This window comes from Vidua macroura, chromosome 6 (assembly GCF_024509145.1).
Source record: "Vidua macroura isolate BioBank_ID:100142 chromosome 6, ASM2450914v1, whole genome shotgun sequence".
Lineage (NCBI taxonomy): Eukaryota > Metazoa > Chordata > Aves > Passeriformes > Viduidae > Vidua > Vidua macroura.
Genome location: NC_071576.1, coordinates 63,330,331 through 63,346,553, shown reverse-complemented (window position 1 = coordinate 63,346,553; position 16,223 = coordinate 63,330,331). Strand labels below are relative to the sequence as shown.

At 45.8% G+C, this 16,223-nt stretch overlaps 1 long non-coding RNA gene across 1 annotated transcript; it reads right to left on the bottom strand.

Moving 5' to 3' along the window:
- Nucleotides 1-3,569: 3,569 nt before the first annotated feature.
- On the bottom strand, nt 3,570-9,786 carry LOC128808989 (uncharacterized). Its single transcript, XR_008437590.1, has 3 exons — nt 9,641-9,786; nt 3,952-4,037; nt 3,570-3,848 (listed from the first exon to the last, which is right to left on the bottom strand). It is a non-coding gene; the product is annotated as an uncharacterized LOC128808989 (long non-coding RNA).
- Between the last annotated feature and the right edge of the window lie 6,437 nt (nt 9,787-16,223).

Here is a 16,223-nt window from a genome sequence, read left to right as displayed (position 1 = left end):
GAACCACATCAAATGAACTTACTTATTACCTAACCAAATGAAACAATAACACATGTATAACGTTAAATAAATTACTGCCAAATATGAACATCTTTAAACATACTACCTTACAAAATAAAACAACTGTTAATTTTTTATTATTCACACACAATCATAAATAGAAAACATTTTTAAAAATATATAAATTGATGAAATCACAAGAAATCAATTTACAAAAACATTACTAATTCTTTAAAAAAAATTATTCAATCACACATAAAAAATAACTAAATAATATTTTCAAAAATTGAAACATCGCTGAATAACTTAAATCATTATTAAAAACTAAAATACTCATCTTATTAATAATTACTGCTTTTTATCTCCCCTACCGATTTAAATTTTTACATAGAACTCTACAAAAATCCTTAACAAGTAGATTTATAACTTAAATTTTAAAACATATATAGATAAACATACTTAACAGGAGTGATCTACACACCAAACAAGTCAACTAACCAAAAAAACCCTAATAAAATACTAATATATTCATAACACAAAAACCCAAAATCATTAACATAAAAACCCATACGAACACATGAAAATACCGACAGTAAAAAAAAGACGTACCTTAATGAACAATATGCACACCTTAATAATTCATTATAAACTCTTACCAATTAATGATTAACATTACTCGATACCAATAAAATACAAGAAAATGTTACTTTAGCCAATAAGCAGAATCAAATGTTATACCTAATAACTTAAAATCACACTTTATTAAAAATATAAGACAGTAAAGCAACGTATCATAAAAACTCCCATTATTATCACTACACAGATATACATTGATACACATATATCTATATACAGGTAGATCATATACAAAGATGTCATGGTTGGACACTGGCGCAATGCCAGCGTCCCCATGAAAACGCACCTTTTCTAAATAAATGCTGTGAGATGTTATTAGGAACAGAGCAGAGCAGGCCAAGCTTAATAACAAAGGAAAAAAACTTTATTAAACTACTACTAATACAGAAAAACACATGAACTAAATCCAGGATGAAGACCTTTTAAACAAACCTTTCAACAGCAGCATCTGGGATCGATTCCTGTTTTCTCTCTTGTCTCCTAAATTTATTAGCCACAGAGGATGGAGTAAGGAAATCATTTTATTTATCATCTGGTTCTCCAGAAACCCAAAAAACAAAATGAAACAGAACAAAAAGAAAAAAAAGAAAAGAAAACCACATTTGAAAGGCAGATCCTCACCAGCAGCTGGTCCATCTCCTACGGGGGACCATATTCTAGGGCACTTTTGGTGCACTTGCCGGAACCTGTCAGGGCACTCTGTGCTTGCAGAAGAGATTTTTTTTTGCTAGGGAGAGGCAAGGGGAGGAGAAATAACGTTCTAGACAGCTCAAATCCATTACTGTGCCACTTCCTGTGCAGCAGGTCCTGTGACAGGATGGGAACTGAGGCTGCTTGAAATTTAAAAGCTAAGGACACCAGCACAAGGTGTCCTTTTGCTTTGTCAAGGAAGTGATTCCCAAATCACACAGCCCCCCCACCATCGTCCCTCCCACCACCACCTGAAAGCCTCTTGATTCTCTTCTCAAAAACACAAGGGACACCTCAGCGTTCAGCAAGTTCTGCCAGTGCAGCCCTCGGGGTGCCCCCGTCTCCAGGTCTGTCCCCCTTGCTTTCATCCTCAGCCACGTCATTCTTCAGCCGTGGACAGGAAATTGTCCCCATTTCTCCCGTACTTGGCTGGTTACCTTTTCTCTAAGCCGTGCAGGACCCACGAGAGGAGGCTGTGATCCTCTATCAGCTCATGGGCAGCTCTAGAGGTGACACGGGCAGCACTCTGTCATATCTCCAGAATACGACTCTGAAACAGAAAATGCAACTTGTTCTTTTACAGCCAAGATCTGATTATCTAACTTAAAATGAGCAATTTGGCTGGTACCCGATCAACTTCCAGCTAAAATGAACACCGCCTGTTCTCAGCAACTCCAGAGAAGGAAAGACATTCTCCCTTCAACGCTTCACACCACAGGTGCTGCTCTTACCAGAAGTATTCAGGTAGCAAGACAGTTTTCTCTTTTTGTCCGAGGTTTTGATACCTGAAATCCTCAGGGTGGATGCTCCCAAACCTGAGAGCTCCCGGCAGGCGAGTTTCCCTCCTGCCGAAGCACTGTGCAGGTGACAAACGTGCTGGCTGGGGAAATAGAGACCCCAAAAAGAAAAGGCCCCGACTGCAGGAGCAAAACCACGGCACCCCCGTGAGGCTCCACGACGGCAGGAACCGGTCCCAGTTTCAGGGGATAAGGATGGGACCGGTTTAGACACAAGCAAAATTATTTCTCCCTCCACACATCCACAAAACCAACAAGGAACAGATTTTCAAGAGGACCAAGGCAGAATCAGCTATTCCTTTCTGTTTGGTACTTGAGATCTCGAGGCCAATACAAGCTTTTGTGGTTTTGGGGTATTTGGGAACTGTTCTTTTTCAATTCTTACCTGGGAGCCCTGGTCACACAAAGGACTGCTGAGAAAGGCAAGAATGACCTGGAAAATCCTCTGGTAGACATAGAGCTCACAGCAATGTTTGTCACGCAGCCCTTCCCCAAGAAATCTGAGGATCCACTCGTGCTGTTTTGTACTGGAAGCCATAAAGAAAAATACCACCGTCAGACATTCCGACATTTCCAAAGGATACCTGCTCCAAAGAGCACAAAACCCCGGTTCCCTCTGAGTGCCAGCTCAGGAATTACCACAGCTTGTTCTGGACTTCTCAATTTCCATTCCTATCAAATTTAATCGCTAACATCCACTGGGAACAGTCAGTCTGCAGCCCAAACATGCAGTGGAAATGGAATTTTAGAAGTTGCTGTTTCTAAAATACTTCAGTTGAACTCAAAGTTACTAACCTAAACTCAAAGAGGAATTGTAGCTAGCCGGGGCAGAACATTCTTTTCTTGTGCTCACAGAGCATACACAGCACAACTCATTGTGCCTTAGTATTAAGAAGACAACAAAAACCTCACAGAAATAACATTTTGAATTCCTACATGAAACAAAAGAAAGACGCTTCTAATTAACTACCTGTGGGAGAATGAGGTTTCATTGTATTTTTGCGGCTGTTTCTAATACATTTCTGAAGAATTACTGGGTACCTAAAATGGGACTCTCACCTCAAAATCAAAACTGTAGAAAAGCTGGAGAAAACCCGGTACCTTCCTCAGGTCCAAACACCGGTGCGACAGAAGGAATCTCTTTACCCTTATGTACACGTGCTCCTCTGTAAAGAGAAAAGGCTGGCATGGTGGAGGAGGACAGCGCTCCCAATCCACAAGCACGGATGACAATTTGTGGAAGCTGCAGTCAGTGAGCGTGCAGCGCTCCGAGCTGGGAGAACAGCCCGGCAACTGCAGAAGGCCTTTGCTCTGAGGCGCGTTCCCATTGCTGCCCACCCTCCCCTTCTCTTGCCCAGGAGGAAAAGCTCAGGCAAGAGCGCACGAGCACAGAGCAGGTGAGGGGATCGACACTCCCCAGGCCTCTGTTTTTCACCCCAGCAGTGACACACGCAGCACGTTCCAGTACCTGGCTTCAGGATCTGCTGTGCCACACGAGCAGCGCAGAGGGTGAGGGAGAAGGTGAACCTGAGGCTTGGCTGCCTGATTCCGTTCTGCACGGCATCCAAGAGATACAGCAACGGCAAGGGCCCCGGGAGAGAAGCCTGAAGCACAGCCCAAATGAACACAGCGGGAGCACAAAGACATCGATCAGCTTCCGGGACATTTCACAGGTCACACAGGTAAGAGCCCCAGTTCAGCGTCAGGATCAAAACACCCGGAGACCTGTGAGAAAGAAACCGAACTGCAGCCGGCTAAAAGCCGTCCCTGCCTCAAACTCCTTCAAACAACTTGTTCACGAGGAGCCAGGGATTGATTCAATACTCACCAGCCCATCTGGCCAAGGTCAGAGCTCTGTGCCCACCCAGGACACGGCAGCCAGCAGGGACCCTTCTCCCACTCTCCAGCACGGACCTGTGAAGCCAGGGAGAAGTTTACGGAGCAGCAACAGCCAGAAGATGCTCTCTACTTCCATATGCTCTCTGATCGATCATTCCCAAGGAAAGTCCCCACGGATCGGAAGCAACCACCTCTCATTTTTCCTCCCCAATCATCACTGCCTTGCCTTTCTGTGCGTTTCCTCCCGTGCCCATCCCCAGAGCACATTAAGTCCATCTTTTGTTCCCAACCGCAGCTCTCCAGCACAAATGCCACTCCTCACACACACAAAGCAAACAGTCATCTGCTTCAGCTTTTGGCTTAGAAAGTAAAAACCTCAGTGCGTCCGGCTATGTGATTAAAACACGGAGACACACGGGTGGACATAGATGGAAAGCTTTTCAGGAGAGAAAAGAGCTGATTCGCTAGCACGCTTCCATACAGCTTCAGAAAAATCAGAATCCACAGCAACTCCTAAAACCCCTGCTGAGGAACCCAGCCCTCCTGGGAACACCCAATGCCGCAGCCACGGGAAAAGGATGGGAGAAGCCAAGCTTGGGGTGAAAAAAAGATGACATCAATACAGGAGCCTGTAAAAAGCCTTCACACAGCAACAGTGGGAACCAGTCCCATTTGCTCCGTCCCTGCTTTTTGGGATGACACAAACAGGAAATGAAAACACGTGAAACACAAGGCACACCTATAGGGTGTGCCAGGTGCTCCTTTTGGCAGCGTGGACGACAAAGGTCTCTCTCTGCGCACTTACAGGCAGCCCGGTTGCAATCCATCCTTAGCCCAAGCCTTCCTCGCCTCCCATTCGCCAGCGCTCTGCTCTGGCCTTTGGAGCGCTGGCCCCGTCCTCCCGCAGCAGCACGGCACCGGAACACAGCGAGGCAAAGCGTGCCGGAGCCGCCCGTGCTGTCAGCGTACCTGTCAGCTCCCGGCGGTGGGCAACTCCGGCCCTGCGGGCAAGGGGGAGACGGCTCGGGCACCTCCAGCGGCTGCTCTGCCCCGATGCTTTCGCGTTCTCCTGCATTTCCCTGCAGCGGAGGGGGTCCGGGACGGGGGCGGATCGTGTCAGAGTGGAGACGGCGGGGAAGCACGGGGAGGCGGCGGGAACGCGGCGGGACGAGACGGGGACGCGGCGGGACGGCGACGACTCGCTTGACCTTCCAAAGATGGCGGCAGGAGGGGCGGGGAAAGCCGGGGCCCCGCTCCGCCGCCCGCGCGCCGCCCCGGCGGCATTTTCCGGCACGCGGTCGCTTCCAGCGTCTAGAGAGGGAGGCGCGCGGGGATCGGGAAAGGGGAGTGCAGCCCTGTTCCGACGCCGCTCGCCCCCCGCCCGCCGCCCCCGGCCCGTGAGCGCTGCGACCGCGCCTCCGCCGCCCGCCGGAACCGGCCCCGCCGGGCCGCCCTCGCCGCTGCCGTTCTTCTCGGTCATCGGGTCCCTTTGCTCTCCCGAATCTCCTTCACCCCTCCCCTCTATTTACAGACACCGCCCCGCTTGCCGCTCGCTCCCGCGCCTCGCCCTTCCCACGCTCGGCAGCCGTCCTTCCCCCCTCAGCCGGCACCCAGCGGCGAGGGGCAGGGCGCTGGCTGGGGGGGGCTGCAGTACCGCTCTCTGTCCACAAGGCGGCAGCACCGCCGGCGGCCACAGCCGGGGGCTGCCGCTCGCCCGGAGGGAAGGGAGGCAGAAAAGAACAGGGGCGATCCCCTTGGAAAAATCCTGAAAAATAAATGGCCCAAACACAGCCGCACGCAAACTAAAACACACTGCCTCTAACCCAATAAAACCCCTCCAAAATCCTTTTCTTTTAAACTCTCTAGAACTATCTTTCATATTTATACTTTTCACATTCCCATTTATCATGTATATTGATGCATGATGTTATTTCGATTCTATATTAAATATCTTCCTATGACTTCTATTTATTTATATTTTATCTTTTTATATATCCAGATATATTAATATACATTTCTATATTTCTATTCAAAAAATAGTTCTGTTATTTAAAATAAAAGCCCTGCCTGTAACCAAATTCTAGCTCTAGGATATTAATATTAACGATCTCTTATTTAAAAGAAAAATGCTGCCTGAAACCCGCCCGCCCGCGGCGCAAGTGTGGCAACAGCCCGTGTCCGCAGTACTGGCAAGGCCGCGGGAAATCCCGGCGGGGCGGTGCCTGCGTGGCGCGCGGGCAGTGCAGCACGCGGACCACGATTTTCCCGCGCTTTTTTTTTTTTTTTTTTTTTTTTTCCGCCTATCCGCCATATTGAGAAGGTCAAGAATGTCGCGGCCGCGTGAGGCCCCTGGGAAGAGAGAGGCGATTATGCCGATGCCTGTCGGCGCCCGCTGAAAACCTGACCGCCTGCGGAGCCGCTGAGCTCACAGCCCGTGGCCACGACACGGGAAAGAGCGTAAAAAATCCCGCGGGGACGGCGCCGGCGTCAGGGTGGCGTGCAGGCAGTGCAGTAAACAGACCGTGGTCCTCCTTTTTCCCGCCCTTTTTGCCGCCATATTGGGAAGGTCAAGCGAGTCCGCGACAACCCACTCCCAAGATGGCGGCCGCGGGAGGACCTCGGGCGAGGGCTGCAGTCCCGCATTCTGGCCACAAGGCGGCGGCACTGCCGCCCGCCTTGGGGCTGCAGGCGGGGAAGGCGCGCAAAGAAGGACAGGCGCGACCCCCTTCAAAACATCCTCTGCAATAAATGCCCCTAAACAGCCCGCACGAAAAAAAACACCAACAAAGAAAACCCTGCCTCTAACCCAATAAGAACCAAAATAAAAAATCTTTTCTTTTAAACTAGTTTTCAATCTATTTTATTCTTATGTTTCATATTTATATTCACAGTTTGATTTAGAATGTATATTCATGTATAACGATAATTTTATCATTTCTTACATTCTTTCCTATTGCTTATAATTTATTTTATTTTATATTTTATACATATCTTAAGATATTGATTACATATTTCTATATTTAGATTAATATTTCTAAAAGGTTTATATTGTTTATAATAAAACCCCTGCCTCTACCCCAGTCAAAACCTAAAAAAAAACCCCTTTCTTCTGAACTGTGTTTAAATTTATCTATGTTTTTCGCACTTATATTGAAATTTGCATTGTAAATGTAGATTGATGTATGGTGTTATTTATATTCTATCTCTTCCTATTACTTATTTTTATTTACACTTTATATTTTTTATCTATCTTTATACATTGATTATCTATTTCTATTTTTAGAATTATATCAAAATAAAATGTATATTCATATTTTTTAAAATAAAAACCCTGCCTCTAACCAAATAAAAACCAAATAAGCCCTTTCTAATTTATTTTATTTATATTTTTAATTTTTATAATAAAAGCCCTGCCTACTACCAAATAGAAAATTTAAAAAACCCCTTTATTTTAAACTATATTTGAATATTTTTCTATTTATGCTTTTGATATTTACATTTATAGTTTCTTACATATTATATTACAGTATATTGATGTACTATATTTAGATATATAAAATATATGACATGTCATGTGGTATAATAAGACATATACAGTATAATATCCATTATGTATTGTATCAATTTCTATGATTTTGTATTTTATATCTATCTACATATATTAATTATACATTTCTATATTGATATTTTCTATGGATTTGATTTATATGTATAATCTATATTCATATGTACTTATATAAACATACTCTAAAATACTCTATAGAGTATAAAATACTCTATATCAAACATTATAACATCTTACGGTGATAGATGATATTATTTATGTTACATGTTCTATTTATATGTATTCTATTTATATTTAAAATGGAAGTTTTATATTCCCATTTTTATATTTCTAGATTTGTTTTCTTACATTATAGTTATAGTTATAATTTTGCATTTAAGATCCAATACCTAAAACTAAAATGCCAATACAAACAGCAACAAATTCCCACCCATACCGTCCAAAAATATTAGAATGGCTCCACCAGCCAACCAACTACCAGCAAAAAAAACCCACACTACACTCTTTTCACTAACAATTCTTATCACATCACAAAAATTAAACAAAAATGAAAAAAAACCCCTATAGAATCCCACACAGCAAATCACAAAAACCACTAAAAAGAAAAAAAAAAATCCAACTAACTTACTAAACTCCAAACCCTACAACAGACCCTGAACGTTACTAAAAAAAAATTAAAAAAATAAAAAAAAAAAAAAAAAATCCAAAACTCAACCTCAACACTAACTCATAAAGAGAACCCAATACGCTATAAAATAAACTTTAAAACCCACCAAACCAATTACCGATATAAAAAAATCTAAACCACTAAGAAACAAAAAAATCACCACCCAAATAAAATAACTACCCAAAAAAACCCACCATATAAACAACCATGTTCCCAAAAATAAAACGAATAAAAACCAGCAACCAAATACATCAAACTACAAAAAATTGTAAAAACTTAAATTAACAACAACAACAAAATGATTCCTAACTCAATAAACCCATAATGCCTCAAACCATCATCAAAACTAAAATACCACCTGGAAATAAACACCAAGCCAAAAGATAAATGTAACCATAAACAATATCTCCCAGATTCTCTGCAACAACAAAACATACACGACAATCAAACATACCAAATGAATAAAACCTCTATAATACAATAAACAATAATACAATCATCAATATTACGAAAACCTCACTAATTAACTACAGGACACTGCCTCAAACCCACCAAAACGAACACTACATACTCACGCTAATAAAAGCCACCACAATCCAATTAAAAACCTAACCGCTACTTCATGCCACGACCCATAAAAAACATTGTAAACCTTAAAATATATAATTTTAAATTATCTTTTTATAATATAAAAATATTATTTAAAAATCCAACCAAAAAAATCAAAACAAATCAAAACAAAACAAAAAAAAAAATCCAACAAATTCCACAAAAATAAAATCCAACAACAAAACTCAATCCAAATAAATCCTTGCCATCAGCACCTGAACCAAGAACCATAACATTCAAGAAGTACACCATGTCCCTTAGCATACGCCAACCACGAACAAAATAAAACGATACAACCAATTCCTAAGAACCACTTCCAAACCGCTACACCAAGGACCTTCGGAAAATGAAAAGCCGCGCTGCCGGCACCGGGCGGAGCGCGGCTCCCGGCAGGAAAGCGGCTCCTGCGGCAGGCAGAGGCGGCGCCGCGCCGGGAGCCCCCCGCCCGCTCCCCCTGCCCGGCGGGGCCGGCACCGGGTCCAGGGGGCCCCGGCGGCGCCCGAGCCCCGCGCCCGGAGCGGACGGAGCGGCCGGCACCGGCCGGCACCGGCGCAGCGCCCGCGCCGCCTCTCCCGCCCGCCGGCCCGGCAAAGCTCCCCGCGGCTCCGCACGCCTCGCTCCGGCGCGGCTCCGGCAGTCCCGCGCCAGCCCGGCCGCGCCCAAGTCCCCTTCCACCTCGGCAGCTCCCCAGGCAACGCCAGCAGCTCCCGCGCCACAGCCTTGGCTGCCGGGCCAGGGGCAGAAGAAGCGCCCTCCAATGCAGCGGCACAGCCCGATTCCAACCCTTCAAACGCTGCGAGAGCTGCAGCCTCCTTCAATTCAACCCCCGGAACTTACGCCACACTCAGGTGCTCGCCTCACTTCAACAAGGGCAAATAAATGTGTTCTCCCCTTCAGTTTCAGCCCCTGTAAGAGCAGAAAAGAAGGTACTTTCCTCAAATGATGGTAAAAGGGGGATTTTTACCGCAATCCAAACCCTTTACAAGGACGGACAACACGTTCCCTATCAACTACCCCCTCCATTTAAACCTCAGGATGATGAAAATGGGGGGGGGGGGCTACCCTCAAGTCAAAACCCAGCATACAACAACAATATTTTTCCCCTTCTATTTGAAATAGAACACAGGGATTCGCTGCCACCCCGGGAGGATACCCCTAACACCCTGGAAAAGGCATGTTTTCCTTCAATCAAGACCCTCAAAACCACGAGTGCACGGGAATCCCACCCAGTTCAAACACAGGCAATAAGGGAAGAGAAGTTGCTTCCCTCATTTTGAATTTCTTTTGTCTTAATAAACCCTAGTTTGTTTGGATTTTTTTTTTTTTTTTTTTTTTGGGTTTTTTTTTTTTCGGGGAGCAATGGGGAGGGATTGGCAAGATGAAATTTAAAAGGGAAAGGAGAAAAGTCCCCGCTACAAAGGCACACCGTCTCACCTGTTTGGCTGCTGTTTCCCGGCACAAAGGTTTGTCCCTCGGCACCTCCTTTGAGCAATGCTCCAGGTATCCAAGCGATCCCCCAGACCCTGTCTGAAGCTCTCACCGTCCTTCCATGAGACAACCCCGGGAGCCCCCCCCGCAAACTCCTCTTCTCCAACAGCTCCATGCAAGAGTGAGCTGAGGCAAACGCCCTAAAACAGCCGCCGGCAGGAGCCGCCCCCTCATCATCCTCACAGCTCACACCTGGGGCTGCTCTGAGCCCTCATCATCCTCACAGCTCACACCTGGGGCTGCTCTGAGCCCTCATCATCCTCACAGCTCACACCTGGGGCTGCTCTGAGCCCTCATCATCCTCACAGCTCACACCTGGGGCTGCTCTGAGCCCTCATCATCCTCACAGCTCACACCTGGGGCTGCTCTGAGCCCTCATCATCCTCACAGCTCACACCTGGCGCTGTTGCCACTCTCCAACAGCGCCTCTCCCTGTCCAGCACACAGCCCACAGACACACACCAAGCAGAAATCCACTAGGGGTGTTGGCTTTTCTTAGTCCGTCTGGTTAGACGATTAAAACACGCACATGCATTGATGGTCATTGAGGGAAAGCTTTCCACTGGAGAAAATAGTCATTTTGGAAGCACACTTTGATACACTTCAGAAAAAGCAGAATCAGCACCAGCTCCTAAGACCCCTGCTGAGGAACCCAGCCCTCCTTGGGACACCCAAAGCAGCAGACCTCGAAAAAGGAGGGGAAAAGTCAAGCTTGGAGTGGAAAAAGAGAACAGAAGTACACCAGCCTTTCAAAATGCCTGCACACAGCAATAGTGGGAACCAGTCACATTTCTCCTTTCCTTGCTTTCTGTAATGACATAAATATGAAGTAAAAACACGTTAAACAAAAGGCAGAGCTAGGATTTTACAGGTCTTCATTTTGGCAGTCTGGATGACAAACGCCTCTTACGAGACTGTGACACGTTTTGGGGACTGGCAGAGAATGGAGGCAAAAGGTGCCAGAGCGCCTTTTCTATTCCCTTCAGCCCCTGCAGCTGTTCTGATGGTTTCAGGACACTTGCTTGGTTCATTCCTAGATGAAAACGTTATGGCATTATTTTCAAAACTACTACCCATGCCCAGTCAGAGTTTCCTACATTCCTGGATACAAATGAGTGGATAGAGAGAGGGTTTCTTTCCAAATGAATTTAGCAATACTTTCCTATTTTTACCAATACCTATAAAAACGAAGCACTTGACAGGATGTAGTATTCTACACACCCCCCTCCCTGTGCATTTTGGGGCAGCTTTGGGTCCCTCGGGGGGACGGCACCCGGCAGGACCCCCCCTCATTCGCCACCCACCTGCTCCTCCGCCGCAGCGTGCGTCCCTCTCCTAGGGACCTCGGGGTGCCCCAAATGACACCAGAGCCCCGAGTCTTCACCCCTTTTTCCTGGCCCCCAAAGAAGGCACAGAATGAGTCTTAACTGCCCTGGCTGGCCACTTTTCTTTCCCAGGGAAAAGGACCGGTCGTTGTCTACAGGGGCCTGTGGCCCTGAAGTGGCCGGACACCTCCAAAAATCCAAACGATCGAAGATGTGTCGCAGACCCAAGCTGCCCCCACCTCAAACCTGTGCTGCCCTGACAGTCCCAAGGGAACCCTACAAACTGACCCTGACCCTAACCCCAACCCTAACCGCAACCCTAACCCCTGCCCCCTAACCCTGAACGCAGCTCCTTAGCTCTACAAAATGGCAGCACCTGTGTGGTCATGTGACAGGGAGCAAGATGGTGGCGCCCATCGGGTCAGGTGATGGGGAGCAAGGTGGCGGTGTCTACATGGTGGGGGTGATGTGGGTAGTGGGTATTGTAATGTGCCAGGTGGAGCACTTATTAGGGGTTGTATAGGTATATATAAAAAAGAAGAAAAACTATATGTCCTGTGCAGCAGTAGAAAGTTTCAGGCTCCCGGGGAATAATTTCTTTTTTTTTTTAATAATTATTTAAAGTTTGTTTTTTATTTTACACCCAGGGAGCCTGAAAGTTTCTACTGCTGCATTTTGAAACCTAGAAAGGGAAACAAAGTTAGAAATGAAAAGATGGAAAGAAAGAAAAAGACAGACTTAAGAGAGGACTTAAGAGAGGACTGAGGACTTAAGAGAGGACTTAAGAGGGGACTGAGGACTTAAGAGAGGACTTAAGAGGGGACTTAAGAGAGGACTTAGGACTTAAGAGGGGACTTAAGAGGGGACTTAAGAGAGGACTGAGGACTTAAGAGAGGACTTAAGAGAGGACTTAAGAGAGGACTTAGGACTTAAGAGAGGACTTAAGACGGGACTTAAGAGAGGACTGAGGACTTAAGAGAGGACTTAAGAGGGGACTTAGGACTTAAGAGAGGACTTAAGAGAGGACTTAAGAGGGGACTTAAGAGAGGACTTAGGACTTAAGAGAGGACTTAAGAGGGGACTTAAGAGAGGACTTAGGACTTAAGAGAGGACTTAAGAGGGGACTTAAGAGAGGACTGAGGACTTAAGAGAGGACTTAAGAGGGGACTTAGGACTTAAGAGAGGACTTAAGAGAGGACTTAAGAGGGGACTTAGGACTTAAGAGAGGACTTAAGAGGGGACTTAAGAGAGGACTTAGGACTTAAGAGGGGACTTAAGAGGGGACTTAAGAGAGGACTGAGGACTTAAGAGAGGACTTAAGAGAGGACTTAGGACTTAAGAGAGGACTTAAGAGGGGACTTAAGAGAGGACTGAGGACTTAAGAGAGGACTTAAGAGGGGACTTAGGACTTAAGAGAGGACTTAAGAGAGGACTTAAGAGGGGACTTAAGAGAGGACTTAGGACTTAAGAGAGGACTTAAGAGGGGACTTAAGAGAGGACTTAGGACTTAAGAGAGGACTTAAGAGGGGACTTAAGAGAGGACTGAGGACTTAAGAGAGGACTTAAGAGGGGACTTAAGAGGGGACTTAGGACTTAAGAGAGGACTTAAGAGGGGACTTAAGAGAGGACTGAGGACTTAAGAGAGGACTTAAGAGGGGACTTAAGAGAGGACTTAGGACTTAAGAGAGGACTTAAGAGAGGACTTAAGAGGGGACTTAGCACTTAAGAGAGGACTTAAGAGAGGACTTAAGAGAGGACTGAGGACTTAAGAGAGGACTTAAGAGAGGACTTAAGAGGGGACTTAGCACTTAAGAGAGGACTTAAGAGAGGACTTAAGAGGGGACTTAGCACTTAAGAGAGGACTTAAGAGGGGACTTAGGACTTAAGAGAGGACTTAAGAGAGGACTTAGGACTTAAGAGGGGACTTAAGAGGGGACTTAAGAGAGGACTGAGGACTTAAGAGAGGACTTAAGAGAGGACTTAGCACTTAAGAGAGGACTTAAGAGAGGACTTAAGAGGGGACTTAGGACTTAAGAGGGGACTTAAGAGGGGACTTAAGAGGGGACTTAGGACTTAAGAGAGGACTTAAGAGAGGACTTAAGAGAGGACTGAGGACTTAAGAGAGGACTTAAGAGAGGACTTAGCACTTAAGAGAGGACTTAAGAGAGGACTTAAGAGGGGACTTAGGACTTAAGAGAGGACTTAAGAGGGGACTTAAGAGAGGACTTAAGAGGGGACTTAGGACTTAAGAGAGGACTTAAGAGAGGACTTAAGAGAGGACTTAAGAGAGGACTGAGGACTTAAGAGAGGACTTAAGAGAGGACTTAAGAGGGGACTTAGCACTTAAGAGAGGACTTAAGAGAGGACTTAAGAGGGGACTTAGGACTTAAGAGAGGACTTAAGAGGGGACTTAAGAGAGGACTTAGGACTTAAGAGGGGACTTAAGAGGGGACTTAAGAGAGGACTGAGGACTTAAGAGAGGACTTAAGAGGGGACTTAGCACTTAAGAGAGGACTTAAGAGAGGACTTAAGAGGGGACTTAGGACTTAAGAGAGGACTTAAGAGAGGACTTAAGAGGGGACTTAAGAGAGGACTGAGGACTTAAGAGGGGACTTAAGAGAGGACTGAGGACTTAAGAGGGGACTTAAGAGAGGACTTAGGACTTAAGAGAGGACTGAGGACTTAAGAGAGGACTTAAGAGAGGACTTAAGAGAGGAAAAGAAATAGGAAAAGAATGGCAAAGAGTAAAAAATGAGAAGGGTTACAGTGAAAAAGACAGAGGGTGGGAGTGAAAAAGAGGACAAAAGAAGAGAGAAAAAAAAGAAGAGAAGCTGGAGAGAAAAAGAAATAAAGAGTAAAAGCATCAACTAGAGAGAAAAATAAATAGTTAGAAATAGTGAAATAGAGAAACAGAAGAAAAGACATACAGGGAAATAGAGAAGCAGAGAGAGACAGTTAGAAACAGTGAGAAACAGAAACAAAGTTAGGGACGGACAGAAATGACGAGACAGAAAGAAAACTAAGAGAAGAAGCAAAGGAAGAAATACAGTGGGGAAAAAAAAATTACTAAACCACACCAAAAAAACAGAGAAGCCAAAGGGGGAGGGGGAGGGAGCGGGGGGCATCATTATTAGGGTTGATTCAACTTTATTGAATGATTTTTTTTACTTACACTCCAGCAAAACACATGGAAACGATGTATACGAATGGGAGCGTAGATACAATCCGTACGCTGACCGGTAGAAATCCCACTTGCGTACGGAGCCGTATGTGGAAATGCGGCGGCAAATGCAAACACTGAACAATACGGGGCAATAGAAACCGACCGCATATTAACACAATATAACTTTTTTCTATTTACATTACATTTTGTTTGATTGTTAGAGGAAAGACCAAAACAAAAATGGCACACAGAAACCAACAGTCATCCACCGTGACCGCCTCCTTCACATTGCACGCAAACTCACCGTCGCTCTCGTTTCAACCGCTCCGTTACGCCCCGGCAAGCGTTGTTCCTCGGGAACGTGGTTCCCGGGAGCCTCCTAAAAAATCCTCCTGCCTGACGAAAACCCCGGTCCCGGGACGGTCCGCCTCCGAACTTTGGCGATGAACTTCACCTCGCGGACCGGCCGGGACAGAGGAAAAAAAAAACCCAGCCGGGTGGAAAAAAAAAAAACAACCCCGGCTGGGGATTTTTTATTCTAAATTTAAAAAAGAGCTGAAAAACCTGAAAGGCAAAGGCCATATGCACAAGGTTAGAACCGGTCAACACACACTCACACCTGCAGACACAAGCTCTCACAGACAGACACGGACAATCGCGCTCTCTCACGCGCTCTTCCGCTTACACACTGACCGCGACCCTTACTTGAAACGCTACGTTGACGCTTCGACGCGTCTTCTGACCGCGGCTCTTCCATGTCCGGCGCTAGATTCCGGGATAACGTGTAGGGACCCGGGGACCTGCGAGACGACAGAGACGACGGGAGGCGGTCGACGAGTGACTATCTGACGGCTAGGAGCTATTCCCGCTCCGGGTCCATAAATTTTGTACCCAAAACCCCCACAGAAGACAGATGAACTGTAAAGTTTTATAACTGCTCTACCTAACCGTGACTACGTGCCTGGGCAGGGCAGCTCCGATCGTAAGTGGCACGACAGAGGCATGTACAACATAAGCCAAGGTAGGTACATACAATATATGCACAATATAAGCCAACGTAGGTACATACAGTATAAGTACATACAATATAAACCGACATAGGTACATACGACATAAGTACATACAACATAAGCACATACAGTATAAGCCGACATAGGTAGGTACAACCTAAGCACGTACAATATAAGCCGACGTAGATACAATATAAGTGAGGACTTGACGTAACTCTCCGGAAGATTAATTGTCGAGCCCTATAGCCTTTGAGAAGGCGCAAGCTACGGAACTACTGCGGTCAGGCGATGAGGGTCTAATACGCTCCCTCTAGAAGTCCGAGAGAATGGCACGGGAAGAGAAGGCGCTACCAAAGGTGAGAAAGAAGATGGATGAGAACGTCTCCTGTACTTCTTCCCGTCTCAAAAAGTAAAAATGTAACGATGCCGGAATA